The sequence below is a fragment of the Phoca vitulina genome, unplaced genomic scaffold, assembly GCF_004348235.1.
Source record: "Phoca vitulina isolate PV1807 unplaced genomic scaffold, GSC_HSeal_1.0 scaffold8, whole genome shotgun sequence".
Taxonomy (NCBI): Eukaryota; Metazoa; Chordata; class Mammalia; order Carnivora; family Phocidae; genus Phoca; species Phoca vitulina.
The window spans coordinates 27,940,689-27,958,699 of NW_022589711.1; positions in this window are offsets into that span (position 1 = coordinate 27,940,689).

An 18,011-nucleotide genomic window follows, 5' to 3' on the forward strand; every position below is an offset into this window, starting at 1 on the left:
AGGGTACAGGTATAAAATCTAGGATAGCTAAAACAATTCTGAAGAACAAAATTGGAAGACTCACATTACAAGATTTAAAGGCTTACTACAAGGCTATAATGATAAGCAGTGTGATATTAACAAAAAGACAGATGCACAGATCAATGAAAGAGAATAGAGAACTCATAAAAAAAATCCTCCCACAAATACAGTGAACTGATTTTTGACAAAATTAAAGGCAATTCAGTGAAAGAAAACAGTCTTTTTGACAAAAGTTACTGAAAGAATTGCATGTCCATATGCAATCAACAAATAAACCTCAACACACAGCTCTCACTTTACACAAAAATTTACTCAAAATTGACCAGAAACCTTAATGTAAAGTGTAAAACCTAAATATTCTAGTAGAAAATATGTAAGAAAATCTGTGCCACCTCAGATTGGTATTAATTTGTTAGGTACAATATCAGAAGCACAATCTGTGCAAGAAAAAAATATATAAATTAACTTTGTCAAAATTAAATTTTTTTTTTCTTCATGAAAGTTATTGTTAAGAGGATAAAAAGACAAGGCACAGGCTGGTAGAAAACTTGCACATTATATAGCTAATGTTAATTCCCATAATAGATTCTACTTTTTCCAGAATATATTAAAAAATGTTTTAATAAGAAAATGAATAACCATGTTTTTAAAAGTCAAAAGATTGGAACAGACTCTTTACATAAGAAAGAATATAGATTGCAAGTAAACATATTAAAATGTTCTCAATATCACTGGTCATTAGGGAAATGTAAATTAAAACCATAGTGAGATATCATTCCATATCTAATAAAATGGTTAAAATCAAAGTAAGTTGATAACAGCAAAAGCTGCCAAGGATGCAGAGCAACCAGAACTTTGATACAATGCAAACTGGTACAACCACCTTGAAAAACAGTTCGGGAATTTCTTATAAGATTAAACATTTACCATATGAACCAACAATCTGATTTACAGGAATTTACCCAGACAAAATTTCTGTCTTTCAAAAACTGGTATGCAAATGTTTATAGAGGCTTTGTCATAACTGTCCAAACTGGAAACAACCCAAATGTCCGTAATTTAAGGAAAGATAAACTAAGGTACATCAATACAAATATTTCTACTTAGCTTTAAAAAAAAAGTAACAATATATTAACCTGTGTAACAGTATAAATAAAATGTAAATGAATTATGCTAAGTGCAGGAAGCCAAATTTAAAGTTAGATACTTAAGATTCCATTTTATGGCATTCTGCAATGGCAAAACTGTAGGGATCAGTAGCACCCAGAGCTGGGGATTGGACGAATGATGGAGTATATGGTGACACAGAGAATTTTGCTGTTGGTGGAACTACTGTGTGTTTTGTTACAGTAGTAATCACAAACATGTTTGCTGATACTCTCAAAACTATGATTAAAAAGGGTGGACTTGACTATTATAAATTATGTTCTAATTTAAGAAAAACTGAGAAAAATTAGGAACAATTTCTATATAAAAAGTAGGTGGATCACATGAGCTATTCCACTTATTCATAAAGTAAAAAGACTAGATCTGCTTGAGATGGAATAAAAGTATAGAAAGAGAATAATTTACTATTTTTATATAATAAAAACAATAACCACAATCAAGCCATAACTTAGATTTGGAAAAAATAAAGAGAATGATATTTACTGTGGCACACACAATATGACGTCACCTAACTGAGGTCTGCTAAAAACGTTTAACTCAACTTCTCAATATGAGTTATTCATGAATACAAAAATTAGCTCTATTTGCAGAAATAAAGGAGAAGGCAGAAGCAGAAAAAGGTGGTGGGGGAGAGTAAAGAGGGAAAAATGGAATCAAAATATAAGGAAGAAGAGGAAGAAGTGGAAGGACTTGAATGTCTCTCAGTAGATGCCACATTTTCAGAATATGAATAATAGAAATAAAGAAAATATGATTAAAATAAAGCATAACTAAATACTAGCATGTTTCCAGAACTAGTGTGCCCAAACATTAACAGTTACAGAAAAGAGGTGGTATAGCATGGAATTCTATGAGAAGGACTACCATAGAACCTACACAAAAAGATGCAGCTATACCTTTAGCTATTTAAGTCCAAATTTGGGGTACAATTCCTATACATTCAAGCTGTAAATTGTTCATTAATAATTATTTCAGAAGTATGGCACATAAAAACAAAATATTACTGCCCATAGTGTTCAGCAGTATTTCATCTTCATGATGACTCAAGCTCTCCCAGAGCTATTCATGTCTTACAAGTGAATAAATAAAACCCTTTCCCCAAGGGTGGAGAAGCAGCAAACACATCCTGTATTATTACATGAAAGATTCTACCTTTCTTCATTTTATCTTTAAGAATCTAATACCTAAAGGAAACAAAAGTCACTATGCTTGCTTCCTCATATCACCAACATATACCCTCCCAGGACACATCCATCAACATCTGTGCTATGTATTTCCCTGCCAAATTATAAAGAGACTCTTCCTTAATATATTTTTAGTAAATAAATGGTGACTCCTGGGTCATTCATGTTTACTACTTTCTAGCTTTACAGATTCCTGCTACGTCAGTTCTAAAATACCTGAAGAGATCACCTTCTCCTATTATTTCAATGGGATGTAGAGAAGTGAAATTAAGAAATAAAGTAATTTATTCAAAATTCCATAGATACTCTACAAAATAGGAGTAAAATCTTACCATTAAGGACTTTCTCCCCATCAGTCAAAATATGTCCATTTTAACCATCACATCTAGAGGCAATGAATTGCCCCATCCTTGCACTCTGACTCAAAGAAATGAATCTATTGTTGGAAATGTGAGGCCAGATGGAAAGAGAAGGTGGTTATAACAAGCTGGAGAAGACAGTGTCAGTAATTTTTCTTTTTTATAATTTATTTTTTTTAAAGATTTTATTTATTTATTTGACAGAGAGAGAGAGACAGCTAGAGAGGGAACATGAGCAGGGGGACTGGAAGAGGGAGAAGCAGGCTCCCGGCCAAGCAGGGAGCCCGATGCGAGGCTCGATCCCAGGACCCTGGGATCATGACCCGAGCCGAAGGCAGACGCTTAACGACTGAGCCACCCAGGCGCCCCAGTGTCAGTAATTTTTTATACTACTTCTCAGATTCCAGGATGCCTAAGGAATAAACCAGGGTGGGCCAGTATAATATGACAAATGAGAAGCTGTAACAGTACATTGATTTCTCTTGCAAGCTGGCTGGTGGATTCCAGGAGGTGAATCTGTGTATTTGTCCTTTTATATGACCCAGAGTCAGTAATCCTTTGTCCTTCTTCCCCCTCCATATTTAAACCAGACTGAAAGAGCCTTGACATTTCACAAGCAACTACTGAGAGATGGTAGGCACCTGGCATTAATTATTTCCTAGAAACTGGAATGACTTTCAGCAGAATACAGGAGGACAAGCTTGCTGAGGCAGCACGTTGTCTAAGGGTACTAGTCCCTCTAGTGGACTGGAAAAAAATTCTTGAAACATTCAAACTGACCTTTTCCTAGTGGCAAGTTTATAATGATATTGTCAAAGGAGTTTAATTTTCATAGACTTTAATAATGTTCTTGATTTATACTTTTAAACTCACAGCTGTACTCTCAACAGATTTGCCTAGATCCTCTATTTCCTAAACTTTTCTGCCTTGGAATTATAAACCATGTTTCTGGCCCCTACATTTTCTATCTTGGACTATTCTTGATGCCTAGCTTGGGAAAGTTATCAACTCCTTTCAGTCTTAAATTTCTAGTCTGTGACATGAGCATGATTATACCTACTACATACAGAATTGCTGTGAAGATATAATGAATTTAATGAAATAATTGTGTAAAGTTCTTAGCATAATGGCTGGCATATTGTGAAAAATGATGTAAGCAGAACCAATTTTAAATAAAACGGAAATAGCCATATCACAGGAACTGCCTTGCACATTCTGTTTTCTAAACTTTTAACTGGGCCAAACCACCAAAATTTCAGTAAATCAGAAAAAAACAAGAAACTCCTGTTTGAAAAGACTGATAAAAGTGAACTTTGGGGCGCCTGGGTGACTCAGTCATTAAGCGTCTGCCTTCGGCTCAGGTCATGATCCCAGGGTCCTGGGATCGAGACCCGCATCGGGCTCCCTGCTCAGCGGGAAGCCTGCTTCTCTCTCTCCCACTCCCCCTGTTTGTGTTCCCTCTCCCACTGTGTCTCTCTCTGTCAAATAAATAAATAAAAATCTTAAAAAAAAAAAAAAAGTAAACTTTGGCCTAGTGACCACGAGCCTGACCAATCACGGAAACGTAAATCTAACTCTGCTTTTCAGTACCAATGAACTCTTAAAAACAACTTAATGAATCTTCCTTTCCTTCCCCCATGAAAACTCTGAGTCTACCTCCTGTAACTGGCCCATGAAGGGTTTCTACCTAAATCTCTGTACTCCAAAATGTAATTCTTTGATCCCCCCAAAAAGTCTTTGCCACTTGAACTTGTTTTTTGTTTTTAGGTTGACAACACATTTCATACCCAACACATTTTATCTATTGTATGTTGTCTTAATACTAGACCGAGATTTCATGTGTACTGAGTAAATGGACATGTCTTTGATCTATTTCTTCCAACAAGTAAGCTTATGTAATTTCTAAAAATAGTTCTTATGTGGCAATCTCTTTTTGTGATGAATCCTAATCCAAAAAAAAAAAAAAAAGAAGATCTGTTGGCAGTCTTTAAGAACAGGAACATTGTTTAAAAATTATTTGCATTATAACAGTGCAGTAGTTTGATTAGACATCCCCTTATGTAATTGCCTATCGTGAAAAGAATTCCAACAGAGTTAAATTCTTTTCTCAAAAGATAATAAACTCCATAGGAGAATGTACTGTAAATATGTGTGTGCATTAGTTTGCACAAATCTAATGTGATTTGGTTTAAATATTATTATTAATTTTTTTAAGATTTTATTTATTTGACAGAGAGAGACACAGAGAGAGAGGGAACACAAGCAAGGGGAGTGGGAGAGGGAGAAGCAGGCTTCCCGCTGAGCAGGGAGCCCGATGCGGGGCTCAATCCCAGGACCCTGGGATCATGACCTGAGCTGAAGGCAGACGCTTAATGACTGAGCCACCCAGGTGCCCCTGGTTTAAATATTATTATTTTTAGCCATTTCTTATTTGGAAATCACTAAATATAATTTTTATCATGTTACCTAAATGTTAATTTTTTTAAAGTTAATTTTTGGGATTGTCTCATTGTATGTTTGCTTTGGCCAACTGCTCAGCTTACTTTTTCTTGCTTTTAAAAGCCTGCTTGGTATATGTCCATGCTTAGAGCTTTAGTTCTGTTGAACTATGCATTCACAATTTTATGTGCTTATTTGAATTTTACCATAACATGAAAATCTATACTTTGAATTATTTTAGGTAAATCATATTCTTTCATTCCTACAATCTATTAGTTTTAGCAGATCTTTCTTTGAAATTGTAAGTTCCAACTTAACTGATTTTTGCAGTTGTTTTCTGATCTCCAAATAAGAAATTGCATTGATGGAACTACAATTCAGAACATTTATTTATTTTTTTATTCCCTCATTTCCCTCTTTTAACTGATGGAATTAGATAATTACTGAAATTCTAACAAAAAAATCCACAACATTTCCTTTTTATATTCTATTCATAAATACTTAATTTCTTGCATGTATTTTATTGGTTTTAACATAGAATACTTATCTATTTGGTATTATGACCTTTACAAAGGGACATGACACCAAATTATATTTAAAACTCTGATAGAGGTAACAATTCTAATCATGGACACTGACTACCCATCTAGGTACTTTTAAAAACACTATTAAATTTAAGAGCTATTTTAATTTAAGATACACAAAAAATCTAAATTCTATTTGCTTGAGTGTAACAAATAACTTTTTTTAAAGGTTATATAGTCAAAGAATTCTTATTTCCTGCTGTCAATCCTATCCTGTAAGGAAGTAAATAGACAAAAGGTAAAAATCCTATTGTTGCCATCTCAATTTGCTTCCCAGAGTTCATTCATCTGGCATTAAGGGAGTTACACAAATTAAGCATGATTGTGGTATGTTAGTCTTATAATTAGTACTTTCTAAATCTATTCACAAGAGGCAACCACCTAGTGTTCTTAGTCACATCTGATCTACAAAGCAAGAAATTTGCATGTGGTAAATGGCAGTACTTTCCAAAAAGCAGTTAATCATTAAAGGGGAAAAAGCCTCTTGGCATTTATTGTTCACAGCACAAGAGAAAGGTATTAATATGGCTGTAATTTTCAATTCCAAAAGAATTTATTCACAGTTGAACATAGATTAATGCCCAAATTCCATTAAGAGTTTCTATAACTTTCTGTTAGAGACTGAAGCTCTTATTATAAAAACTGATGAAATTTTTGTGCTGAAAATACAGGTCAGGTAACATTTTGAGGTACAAAGAGGCAATCAGTAATTTAAAACTACTGTTTTGTTACATTGCAGAAAAAGAAGAGAACTTCTATTTTGGTGAGTAACTGGTTAATAGCTGAAGAGTTCACTGACAGGTTGTCTGTAGTTCTCTCTGCCTCTAGTTACCTAAGAAGAAATGGTCATCATGGATGACCTTGCTCTTTGTGAGTAAAGGAAAGGTCATTATAGCAGCCTAGGCAAGTAATTCCCTGTATCCATAGCAGGAATCGAAACAAATGGAAAACTTGTCATCAGCCTAGCTATTACCCCTGAGTAACACCAAGAGCATCAAACAATCTGTATTAAAACAGCTAAAGTAATTGTTAGCCCACTGACTTGTAAAATTAAAGTGGTAAAAGACAGAAGCATGAACACCCATGATAATTGGAAGGAGATGTAAACCCCTCTCCAACAGTAAGTGACGTCTTGACAGAAAATCTAATCTGATTAATTTTCACTTTCCCAAATTTCAGAGTTTGGGTCATTTTCAATTGTATTGTTATCAGGTCCAATCCCTTTACTTTTCCCCTTATATTCCTTCGCCACCTCTTTTCCTTTTCTAATTCTTCCATATTTCCAATTCCTTTCCCCACTCAAATTTCTACATCTTTCACTAAGTAATATCAGTGAGTGGTTTTAAGATATGCTACTATGTGAATCTGACTCCCCAGTAAAAATCAAGGACATTTTAATAAATCTTGACCCCAAATGAATAATATATATCAAGCTCAGGATGGACACAAGGAAAGGAAATGCTGAAGGAGATTTCCAAACCACCTTATCAGGAACACTAATCTGTCTTAAAAATAACTGTGCTAAAATCAAAGTGTCCTTTCTCTAAAAGGCTTTTTGTGAAAATGCTTTAAAAGCTTATTCAAATGTAAGAAGTAACATAAATGCATTGTTTTGTCATTAATATTGTTATTAATATGCCCCCTGTTGCTGCTAGATGTGTTGTTTTTCTCTCTTTTAACCATGCTCCATTTACACATTTTTCTACCCCATAATTTCAGCCAATTTGTAAATAAGGGCAATGGAAAGTAGTGTCTGTCTTCTTTTCTATTATCATTGCAACTATTCAAAAGAGGAAGAAAGAAAAAATAAAAACTCAGAACAAAATGTGCATTAGGAAGAGCCCTGGGCTTAGGTATAGAAGTGAAATGCTTAATGAGTTTTGTATTTTTGAACAAGATATCTGTTCTTTGCAACCTTTAATTTTATTTGTAAAATAGGGATGATACCTAACTCAAACTGCTATGGTGCACATTACATATGATGATTTTTAAACTATTGTACACATATAGAATGAACTGCATAAATAGCAATAAAACATGAACCTATCAATAATATTTTTATTTTATAACTATATACAGACTTATACCTATTCATTGCATTTTTTAGGTTCCAGGAACCTTTTGATTATGTTATTGGACAGTTGACATCCAACAATTTCAAGTGTATTTTCCAAGCACTGAACATACATTTGCTTTCAAAGTCTGTTAGTAAATATAGCTTTTTCTATATTTTAAAGCACACACACACACACACACACACACACATTGAAAGTTCAGAAGAAAAGTATTACTCTAGATGTCTTAAAAACACATTATGTCAAAGAGTGGTTAAATAAAATGTACTATAATAAAGGTAACTTTAACCTGGTTAAGAAATCTAGAAAATTTAACATCATCAAAGGAAAGTACATTTGAATTTCTTCTCATAATAGGAATTATCATCTTGTTTTGTCTGTTGCTTTTCTTTTTACTACAGGCTGGTATGCCTGGAACACACTGATTCTTTTTCTCTAGTGGGGCCTGGTTTTAAAATAAATAACTAATTTTCAAGAAGAAATATTTTTTCTATAATATATTCAGATTATTTTTTTGAGTTTCTAAAATAAACTCATATGGTTTACTGGATAAGATGAAAACTGCATGCAAGTGTTTAACGTTTTAAAATCTGGATCTTATTGGAACTGAAAAATAAAAGAAAGTATAATAAATTACATAGAAATAGTAAAAAGATCAGCATCTGTTCTTGAAACTAAGAATGGCAGTTTTTCAGCTAGATGCTGAAAAAAAAAAAAAAAGAATAGCACCAATGTAATACAACTAGCATCAGATTAAAGAAAGGGCTAAGCAGAATTTTAACTTACTATAGTAAACAGAATGGCTATTATTTGGGGAGGTAAGTAAATAATATGATAGAAAAAACTTGCTAAAATTCTTAACAGGGAAAGGCCATGGGTTGCATATAAGGAAGGTAGGTTTCACTATCTATGTTACTCCAGAGCATCTGGTAACACGACAGAGAATACACCACTCACCCAGAGGTGAGCTTGATGCTACCATTACTTTATACTTGACATAGTTTAAAACCTGTGCTGTCCAATTCAGTACCCACAAACACTTGTGACTATTGAGTGTTTGAAAGTGACTAGTTAAAATACACCAAATTTCAAAACAAACAACAACAACGAAACAGTATATAAACATAATTTAAAGTATCTCATTAATCATTTGTATATGGATTACATTTTGAAATGATAACATTTTGGATATATTAGGTTAAGAAAAATATATCATTAAAATAATTTCACTTGTTTTTTCTTACTTTTTTAAAAGTAACTACCAGACGATTTAAAATTATATGTGTGGCTCTCTCTTAGTGCTCACATTATGTTCCTACTGGACAGTGTTTCTCTAAGAAAACAAAAAGACATGTCATGACTCTAATTAGCTCATGACAGGAAAACAATGTCATACAGAAAGCAGGGAGTGAGGGCATTGTATCCAAGATAGTGCCAAAATGACCTAAGGATGCAGAAAACAAACAAGCATAGGATGCTGGCAAAGTAACACTGTTATATATGAGCATTTCAAACCCTATATGGGTGTTAAAGATTCAGGACAGAAAACAACAGAATTTCTAAGAGATTTAATCTAGTGTCTACTACTATATGAGTGTACAATTCCCTTTATAAGTGTGAAGAAACAGAGTAATCATGAAGCATGTGAAAATATACAGAAATTCAAAAGAGGAGAATATGGGGAAGGACCAAATCAAATGTCCTCTTATGAAATAAAATCTCTGCATTCAGTAACAAGAAGATTCAGTGGAACTCTGTATCTTACAGCTAGAAAATCCAGAGACAAAGACAAAAAATAGACCAGGACAGACTGTGTCAAGACAAAAATATTAAAAACTAGGATGCCAAGTACAGTGGAGGCAGGGATGAATTTATCAAGGAGCTAATAATGCTTAAGCTTCAAGGATCTTCTCTTGCCAAGGTTCTTTTCTAGGCTTTGGGAGATGCTTTGTAATTTTTTTTTAAAGACTTACTTATTTATTTGAGAGAGAGAGAGAGCATGTGCGAATAGGGGGCCCGTGGTTGAGGAAGAGGAAGAGGGGCAGAATCTCAAGCAGACTCCCTGCTGGGTGTGGAGTTTGACGCAGGGCTCAATCTGAGTACCCTGAGATCATGACCTGAGCCAAAATCAAGAGTAGGACACTTACTGACTGAGCCACACAGGTGTTCTGATGCTTCGTAATTTTGTATTTGTGACTTTATATTTACATATTAATTTCTTTTCTTTTTATTTTTTTGAAGATTTTATTTATTTATTTGAAAGACAGAGAGAGAGAGACCGCACAAGCCCAGGAGTGGCAGGAAAGGGAGAAGCAGGCTCCCCACTGAGCAGAGAGCCTAATGCAGGGCTGGATCTCAGGACCCCAGGATCATGATGTGAGCCGAAGGCAGATGCTTAACCAACTGAGCCATCCAGGTGCCCCTAATAATTTCTTTTCTTAAAAAGGATCCCTAATTGTATAAATTTCAAGATCTACAAAGTTTGTATCAGCTCCTGGTACACTGAGGAACTGATAGTTCACTGTAATCACTCATCCATACTTACCCACAAATAGTCACAAAACACCTGATTTGTGCCTGACATTCTTGGGAAAGGTGGTGATCCTATATATTGCTGACCTTGGCCTAATGAAGCATGTTTTTCCAGCCACAGAAAACAGATGACAGACATGTTATGATTGGTTAATATAGACCTATAAACAATGGGGAAAGAAGTATTATAAATAATCTGTTCACCTAATATACAGGCTTATTTCTTTTTTCTAACTGGCTATCAAGATATAACAGACAAGTAAGTTCATCATTTTCTTGAAGTAGACCAGATGACAACTTGAAAAATGAATTTGCTGAGTGATTTTCATTCTGTATATATAGATGTAAATATATATATGTATACACACATATGTATATGCATAAAGTATACATTTTATTATGGGGTTATGGATATTTTTTGTTTTCTTCATTGCATGCTATGTTTTCAATTTCTAGACTAAATAGGTATTACATTTTAAATGAATAAAATAAACAGTATTAAAACCCTAAGTTTTCCTTATAACAAAAGTTTTTGTTTTTTCCCCCCTCAAAATCTCCTACTATGAAAGTATTACAAATTTGTTAGTATTGCTTGCATTTGCATTGATACATAGGTAGAATTTCATAGATTATATCACAGTTTAGAAATTGCTGGAATTCAACAGGGATCTTCACATACACTAACAATTTCCTGGCCAACTGGGAACAATAGATGTGAGTAGAGAGGAGGGTGTTGCTTCTCATTTTTTGTTTCTCTACTTGACTCTCTAAACGGTTTCCTGCCACACTTGCCAATCCAACTTTCTTTCTTTTTACCTTAAGAAGATAACATTATTTACCTTAGGAAGGGGACTTCTGCAGAAAACAGATGAGAAAAAATGTAACTGCAAATGTCAATGAGTTGATGCACAAAAGTAGATGAGTAGGTAAGTATATACTTTGAATATTTTTGTGTTATTAACTAAGTAGAATGAAAAAAAGAGGTAGAGAGATTGAAGAACTGAACACATGCTCAATAACAGGTACCATGAAACAAAGGACATATGCAAACTTTATTATGTAATGAGTGATAGTAGCAAAAGCAAACACTGTTTTGGGAATCATTTATATTCATTCTTTAGAATCAGTGAATGAAGAAAACTGATATAAAAGTAGCAATCAATTGAAATTGTGTTTCTTTGATTAAAATGATTTTGGCATTCTAATAGTGAACCCCATTTTCAGGTATTTGTCTGATTTGTGGCTATCTATAAAATGATTGTCATATCCAGAGTTCAGAGTCAATAATTTATGAATAGATATGTGTGCTGCCAGGACTATTCTTTCTTGTTGGCGAGTACTCCATGTGGTCTGAATGGGGGGTCACCAGGTAGCTATCCACACTCAAAATTACCCCTCTTGGTAGCTGCCAAATAACCTGGTATTCTATTAGTGGGGAATTTTCCCTATGGAGTTAAGTATTCAAATGCTAATATAAATAAGAGGGCAAATGTAAAACTTCTGTCCATATTTAATACATTATTGAATCACATCAGATACTTTCCAAATGGCAGAGAGCCAAGAGCAAGAAGTGACTTGGAATAAAATTTATAGTAGATAAGCATTGATAGGTCTACATGTGGAGAGATCCAGAAGCACATCAACGTGACACCACGGGTGGGATAAAGGAAACATACAGGGGTAGAATGGGGACCTAACTGTATAAATGAGGATAATGGGAAGAGAAGGAAGTTTGATAAATGGAAAATAAACTTTATCACAGCTAGCGGTAACTAAGATCACTCAGCCTAATAAAAGGTGACTAGAAATGGATGATTGGTGGAGGTAGAAAATAAAGGGCAGTCTGCTAGAAAATAGAGTTGATTAGATGAAACGACAATGAATATGAACAGGGTATATTAAGGTAAGTAAATAAGAGTATATAAAATCCAATCTAGGGTTTGGAGCTTACCAGCTCCCTTCTTTATCATGTACCATTTCTCCTTTTTTCCCTAGACTTCCACACACTCAGCTGCTCTGCCTGTAGGTAGAAGGAGAGTGACTTTTCCTTCCTTTATTTCTGTCAGATTCAAGGATGGCCATGAAAAATGGGATATTAAAGCTGCCCACTTTTAGAGGAGAAAACACCTAAAGACATCAATTCATGTGTGTTTCATGTTGGGTTCCAGAGAAGCAGATGCAGAGATGTTTCTTAGAAATCAACAGGGGCAAGGGAAAGGGGAGGAAGCAGATTGAGCAGAGGAAGAAGTCATAGTGCACCATAGGCCTAATAAACCCTCAGAGAACTTGGTGAGGAGCTCCTGAGCATGAATCGTCCATGATATTGTCCCACATTAGGGAGAAATGGCTGGCGCCTTTATGCCAGGTCAGCAAACTATGACTAACCTACCATCTACTCATCTATTCCCTGTAAGCTAAGAATGGTTTTTGCATTTTGAAAAGATTGAAAAAAAATCAAAAGAAGAATACTATTTTGTGAAATGTAAAACTTAATATGAAATTCAAATTTCAAGGTCCATAAATACAATTTTATTGGAATACAGCCATATCCATCCATAATTTATTATCTCTGGCTACATTTGAGCTACAACAGCAAAGTTGAAGAGTAGTGACAGAGACTCTAGCCTGTGTAACCTAAAACATTTACTATCTGTCTCTTTACAGAGAAAGTTTATAAACTTTGTTATTGTCCTTTGTTCCATTGCCTTATCCAGTCAGCCCTTAGGTGAGTCAGCCCTCTGCTGCTGAGGCAAACCCTTAGATGACAGCCAGAAACTATCTCCTGATGTCACTCCAGAGTTGAGCAGCAAACCCCTTCTTTTTTAAAAGGCCATGGTGACACATCTCTGGTGTCTACCACAATGCTAATTTCAGCAGATCATATGCTAAATGAAAGCTATTCAAACTAGAACTTGTCACATTTAAAATATAATTCTTTTTGCAGTTGCTTCAACATATTATGTGAAAAGAGATGTTAGGACAGTAGGGGAAAAAAAATTTCCCCCTGCAGTTTCAGCAAAGGTATATAAGCTTCTCATCAATTGTTTTATTTGTTTTTAAAGATTTTATTTTATATATTTGAGAGAGAGAATGAGAGAGAGAGCACAAGAGGGGTAGGGTCAGAGGGAGAAGCAGACTCCCCGCTGAGCAGGGAGCCCAATGCGGGACTCGATCCCGGGGCTCCGGGATCATAACCTGAGCTGGAGGCAGTCCCTTAACAAACTGAGCCACCCAGGCACCCTCATCAATTGTTTAATTATTACATGTGACCTTGTTGAAAAGGAGGAGCACTATAGGACTTTTCAAATATCAAGTATTGTACTATCATTATGTAGGAATTGGCCTTGTAATGTTTTCCTGAGCCCCAAGGAGCATCCAATTGTTCCAGTTTTCCCTCCCTGATTATTGTTCCCCTTGTTCCTTTAGCTACTTTCATGGATTCCATTCTAGAGCTTTTCCTATAATAGATTTTGCTTTTGTAATTATTTTCTCTGACAAATAAGATTCAGTTTTTTTTCCCCCCTTACTTTGCATTTTTTGGTCTAATTGCAGTGCTTTTCATTTGTTCTTACAAAACACATGAGCTTGAAAGAGGGTTTTCACTGTTGCTTTAATGGTGACTAATACGTAGTCATCTAATAAGCACTGTCCATTTTAAGAATATTTTTTTTAAATTCCCCATTAGCCCATTTGCAAATTGGCCAAAATGACCACATCCAGTAAAGGAACAGTTTGAATTTCAAGTCCTAAGATTTCAAGATGTTAATTATACTGTAATTTTTATTCATAGGCCTTATCATAATTATGGATATATTTTATTTTATTTGGGCAGTTTATTGATTTATTGTGTTTCTTTTACTAGAGTATAAAGGCAACAGTCATACTGTCTTGCTTACCACAGTATACCTGGAAAATAATGGATATTCAAAAACTATGTGTTGAGTTGAAATAAGTTAGAGATATAAAGTTGGGAGTCATTTGCTCATTGATAATATTTGAAGCCTTAGAGTATATAAAATGACCTAAGGATTATGCTAATAATATAAGCTTGGATCAAATAATATAAGACAACAATAATGGAGGGAGAAAGATACAGAAGGAACTGACAGAGCAGAAAAGATCACAGAAAGGGAGTATTTTAAGAAATAAATGTTTGTGTTAAATGCTACAGAGACTCAAAGTCACTTCGGAATCAATACACTCCTGATTAATATAATGATGTGAAAGTTATTGGTATTTTTAGTGAAATCTGATTCAGGAAAGTGATGGGAACAGAAGAACAATTAGAGTGGCTTCCAGTTGGAGTTGAAGGTGAGGAAATCGTTGCAGAATTGATTATACTTCTAAGGTGTATGGTTGTAAATAGAGGAGCTGGGTAAGGAAGCTGTGGGGGTGGGGTGGGTGGGGGTAGGATGACTGGTTAAAAGCCACTTCTACTGCAGCTTGCATGTACCAATTAATGGCCTTTTACCTACTTAAACACATATATTTCACACAATCCAGCTAGTACATTTGAACAAGTTGTCAGCATCTGATTTCAAGTGAAAATAACCTTTATATATCTCATAGGACCACCTATCAATACTTAAGAAATTTAATGGATATTTATGATGGAATTGCCCATAAAAATATGTTATCCTTCAACATTCCCTAGAAAGCACAAATAATTAAACAAATGAAAACATCCACTTCATTACTAGGTAGGCATTAATTTATACTTGTCCTGAAAAACATTTTTTGTAAAGCTAATATCCACAGGGCATTTTAGAGCAGTACATAGTTCAAAAATGATTTTTTTCCTACACTCTAAGAAGATGTAGAATTAATCAACTTTTCATTTTAATTAAAGAAACTATCTGAAAGAATAGGGGGAGTTTTTATTTATAAGGAAATCATCTTGCTTTGTAGTAATGTCTTATCAAAAGAGAAAGCAAAATTCATCTAATTGCTTCCCATTAACACAATGACCAAGTTTCAGATAAGCCTTTGAAAGAAAATATTATGTGACAGGTGTGTGCGTGCGCGCGCGCGCACACACACACACACACACACACACACACACACAAACAAAAAAAACCTCAGCACAAATATTAGGAGTGAAGATTACTTCTAAATCAGGTAACATTAAGTTACCGGTAGTTCCCCAGTGTACATCTAGAATTGACATTTTGTTTTTTGAGAGGACACACCATGTGTCCTCAGGTTATGAGAGAATTAGAAAAGGAATCCCTCTGCAGTCTAAAAGTAATTTCTCATTACAATATGTAATGATCCCTTCTTATACTCCACTCCATTATTTATGGCTTGACTAAGTAAATTATTGTCTAAACTGGGCACATAGACAGTAAAAAGAAATAGTGTTAATTATCGTTGCAGAAAAATATGAATAACCTGGGATTTTTCCAGGCAATCATCTTAAGTATGCTCACCGAAATTATTCATGCACCCCCAATATCACTCCTAATACATGAACTATGACAAATTAACTTCTCTACGGCTTAGTTTGTAAAACATTCATACCTCTTAGAGTTGTATTGATGATCAAGTCTGATAATTTATTTAAGGAATTTATTTAGCATAGTAAAAATTCCCTATATTCCCATATATTTGTATATATGTACATACACATATATTTGTATCTAATCTATATTATTTTCTGTTATTATTTTACTATTTAAGTTGTAAATACTATAAGGGTAGTATTTTGTCTTAGTGCTGATACTCTAATATCATTCCTAAATTACTGGCAATTTTCTACCACTTTTCTTCTAAATTCTTCAAGATTATTAGGTATAACTCTACCTTTGAAACAAAAATTATTGATTTTTTTATGATATGCCTTCTCTGAAAATTGGTAGCCATTAAAAAAAAAGGCACAGAAATGGCATAACGGGACAAAAGAAGGAATATGAAAGAAAACAGAAAATACCTTGAGAGAATGTTTGCCTATTACCCATTGTACACATTACTTATTTTAGATGAGATATTTGAGAAACATGTGTATTCATTCCACAAATGTGAAAGATGCTTACTATGGTGTGAATGTTTGTGTTCACCCCAAATTCACATGTTGAAAACCTAATGTCCAATGGCATGGTAACAGGAGATAGGGCATCCATGCAGTGACTGGGTCATGAAGGAAAGCCACATGAACAGTATTAGTGCCCTTAAAAAGGAGACTCCGGAGAGCCAGCTTGCCCCTTCCACCATGTGGGGACACACTGAGAAGTCTACAACCTATAAAAGGACCCTTACCTGGCCATGCTGACATCCTGACCTCCCCCTTCCAGGTTCCGGAACTGTGAGAAATAAATGTCTGATGTTTGCATACCACCTCTACAGTATTTTCTTATACCAGCCCAAAAGGACTAAGACAATGTTATAAATGCAAAGATAAAGAAGATGCAATTTTATTTCCAGATATTGATCCAAGACATAATTTTCCATTCTTCCTTGCTACATGTTACGTGACAAAAAGGGTTCCATTGTCAAGTAAATGTGAAAAGCCTTAAACACATATAGAGAAACTAAGGTTTGTTTGTTTGGTTTCTCCTATATAATTTCTCAGAATCATTAATACTCACTGTTTATTATAAATCTTCAGAGTTGGAGATGGAGCATCTTTTTTCCAAATTTAGTTGACTAAAAAACATATTTGCTGGGGTGCCTGGGTGGCTCAGTTGTTAAATGTCTGCCTTCGGCTCAGGTCATGATCCCAGGGTCCTGGAATTGAGCCCCGCATCAAGCTTCCTCCTCGGCGGGAAGCCTGCTTCTCCCTCTCCCACTCCCCCTGCTTGTATTCCCTCTCTCACTGTCAAATAAATAAATAAATAAATAAATAAATAAAATCTTTAAAAAAAAGTATTTGCTAAAAATCCTCATTTAATGATTTGCTGTGTCCTAAGAACTCTTGCTATGGGATTACAGTTATTTGTCCAGACTCCAAATTGCTGACTGGGCTGAGGAAATCTGGATCACTGACATCCTGTTCTCTTCTTGGCTTTTGTAGATATGGAAAGTCTAACTCCTTCAATTTCTTATTTTAACATTTATTAAAATATTCAGTTTTATCTTTCCTTACTCTTAAATTATGACTGAAAATATCCAATCACAATTGATATTATTTGTCAATGATATCTACAATTAGAAAAAGCACTCAATATATTGGCTATTGTGTCAGCTTCTAGAAAAGAAATTCAGGGATATATGGTATTTTCTTTTGCAGAGCTTGTTTAAGTCATCATAGGTCTAACCCTCAGAACATGAAATGCCCAAATAAAGCTTTTCAGAGGAACTATTTGTTTATGTCTTAGATTTTTATTGCTTGGCATTTTCCTAATCTCCCATGTTCTCTCTCATCCTGGAGGAAAGGCAAGGGATGAGTGGATGAGAGACTATGTGTTAAGACTCTACAGTATCTCCAGGCCTGCTTTGCAAAGTTTCTACAGTATTAAAAGAGGAAAGAGCAAGTCTTCACTGGTAATTATTTAGTAAATAAAGACTTCCTTCCCAGGTATGAACTCTATTCATGGTGCTAAAATTGCTCCAATAGGACAATGAATCAGATTCTACTGAGTTGCTAAAGCATTAATATTAATTTCTGCCTATTCCAAGATTATTTTCATTAAAAAGGAGTCTAGCATTCCACAG